Genomic DNA, 2,770 nt, shown 5'->3' on the forward strand with positions numbered 1-2,770 from the left:
CAGGAGGTGGGAATTTTCTGGAACCAGATTGCCTGAGTACGGATCCTGCCTCACTGCTAGCTGGCTTGAGTAAGTTACTTTAACCACTTTACGCCTCCCTTTCTCTGTCTTTAAACTGGGGACATTAACAGTCCTTCTCAAAGGACCAATGGGAAAATTAAATGAGTAGATATGAGAAGTGATTAGTACTAATTCCAGTTTTTAATGGTAAATGGCCTTAATACTATATCCTTCAAAGTATTATTTGCTGTTTTCGGCAAATAGCATTTGTTTAAGTGGCTTCCTTCTACTCTCCTTGCAGTGATTCACAGTAGCTCTATAATTTATTGAAGAGCTTTCAACATCTATTGTTACCCTTTAGTTTGTTGTTGTAATGAAATATGTTGATAAAGTTCCTATTTCTGAAGTCCTTGCATTACTGAAATTAATCCCATTTGTTTATATCATAATTTTATAAATGAATAGCTGGATTCAGACCTCTAATAATTTATTTGAAATAGTTGCTTCTATATTTGTAACTGGAATTCATCTTATTTTCTCGTGTGCTATCTTTACAATACTTGATAACTGTGTATTAAGGATCTTTAGTCTTTCTCTGTGGACTAGAATTATTTAAAATAACGTAGAAATTACATGATGTGTGAATTTAGATTAAACTCAGCAGTAAAACCATCTGAGCCTGCCACCAAATTTGGCTATGGTTATTGGACTGTTCAAATTATCTTTTTTTATTTTTGAGAGGGGGAGCAGAAAGGAGAGTGGTAGAGAGAAAGAATCTTAAGCAGGGTCTGCACTGGGAGTGGATTGACGGGGGCTCAATCCCACAATCTTTGGACCATGACTTTAACCAAACCTGAAGTCAGGAGTCTGATAGTCAACTGACTCAGCAACCCAGATGCGCCTGGTCTGTTCAAATTTTCTGTCTCATTTTGGGTCAGTGAGGTGTTTTATGTTTTGATAACAAGTTACCTGTTTCTCTTTGATTGCCCATATTTATTATGGTACGTTTGTACTGATGCTTTAATATAAATCTTTAAGCTTTTCTGTATTTGAAGATTGTATCATTATTAACGTATATTCATTTTCTATGTCTGTCTATTAGGTTTGCCAGGGATTTCCCTTTTTCTTGTGTTTTTAGAGAACAAAATGTGTATTTTGTATCATGTAACATAGACCATGTAGCATATTACAAAAAGTTAAGGAACAGTATCTTAAACAAAAGTTCAGTTCCCTTTCATGGAAAAGAGATCCAGTGTGTCAGCAGCCTGGTATCATCAAGGACCCAGACTTGTCTTCGTGCTCCAATTCCCAACACCTGCCTTCCATCTTTATAATCCTTGTTTATAATCCTTGTCACGATAACTATTGGAGCTCTAATGATCAGAGTCCTGTTTCTGGGCAGCAGCAAGTAGAAGACAGGAAAGATAAAAGCATCAGTTTGCTAATGGTTCATCCCCCTTTCTTAGCCTTCCCAGAAGTTGCTGACCACACTTTTGTGTATGCATCTGCCAGAACCTAGTCATAGACGCACAGCACGATGCAGAGAACACTAGAAATGCAGCCTTAGTAGATTTCCATCAGGAAAACAAAACAAAACAAAACCAAAGTCCCATCACTGCATGACAGGGCAGGAATAAATATTGAGTAGAACTGGGAGTGTCCATTACAGTGTCACATATACTACCAAACACTTCTGCTTCCACTTCTACTTAAAATTTTCATATCTTTCATCTGAGTTCATTTATCTTCCTAATTTTTATTGATTGATTTTGATACTCACCTTTTAAATCCCGAGGTCAAATTGTCTGTAGGGTTTTTGTCTTTTTAAGAAAATTACAAGAAAACATTTGGGAATATAAATTTGAAATCCTGTATTCTGTTGCCTCATTTGCTAGCTCTTAACCCTTACCTGTGGGCTAAGTTTATGGAAGTGTCCAAAGACAGCTGGAACTAAGAGCATTAGATTTTAGGGCTTATGTTCTTTGAACAAATATTCCCTGAGCTGGGTGGTTATGGGACATATTAAATCTCTCTTCTCCAAGCACACAGTCTTTCATATCATAATTCATTTAACAAATTGCCTATTGTTAGACATTTAGTGGTCTCCTGTTCAATATTGTATCACTGTATTTGCCATCCTTATGATAGATCTTTGTCCACCTGTGCAATTATTTCCATAAGATTAATTTCTAGAAGGGGAACTGGGTGTAAAAAATAAAAATCTGATATCTATCAGAAAACAACTTGTTTGGGGCGCCTGGGTGGCTTAGTCGGTTGAGCGTCCGACTTCCGCTTGGGTCATGATCTCGCGGTTCGTGGGTTCGAGCCCCACGTCAGGCTCTGTGCTGACTGCCAGCTCAGAGCCTGGAGCCTGTTTCAGTCTGTGACTCCCTCCCTCTCTGACCCTCCCCTGCTCACGCTGTCTCTCTCTCTCTCTCTCCTAAAAATAAATTTAAAAAAAAACATTAAAAAAAAAAACAACTTGTTTGATTGTTTTATGTTCTCCAAAGTTTTCCAGAGACTATAAAATTGCTTTCTCTCCCACACTGTTGGTGAGAGCATAACCTGCTAACACTGATCTAGATAGCAGTCTGGTGGTATCAGCCACAGTTTAAATAGGCATAGCCCCTGGTACAGCAAATCCTTTTCCCAGCGTCTTACTGAATTGCTTCTTTATGTACATAAATATATAATGTAGGTGGTGAATTATAAATATAACCTAATAGGGGCGCCTGGGTGGCTTAGTCGGTTAAGCGTCCGACTTTCGCTT

At 38.1% G+C, this 2,770-nt stretch overlaps 1 non-coding gene across 1 annotated transcript; it reads left to right on the plus strand.

The window, feature by feature from the left end:
• Nucleotides 1-2,255: 2,255 nt before the first annotated feature.
• Nucleotides 2,256-2,340, plus strand: TRNAG-UCC (transfer RNA glycine (anticodon UCC)). The gene has a single exon. It is a non-coding gene; the product is annotated as a tRNA-Gly (tRNA).
• Nucleotides 2,341-2,770: the final 430 nt, after the last annotated feature.

Source organism: Crocuta crocuta, unplaced genomic scaffold (assembly GCF_008692635.1).
Source record: "Crocuta crocuta isolate KB4526 unplaced genomic scaffold, BGI_CrCroc_1.0 scaffold61, whole genome shotgun sequence".
Classification (NCBI taxonomy): Eukaryota; Metazoa; Chordata; class Mammalia; order Carnivora; family Hyaenidae; genus Crocuta; species Crocuta crocuta.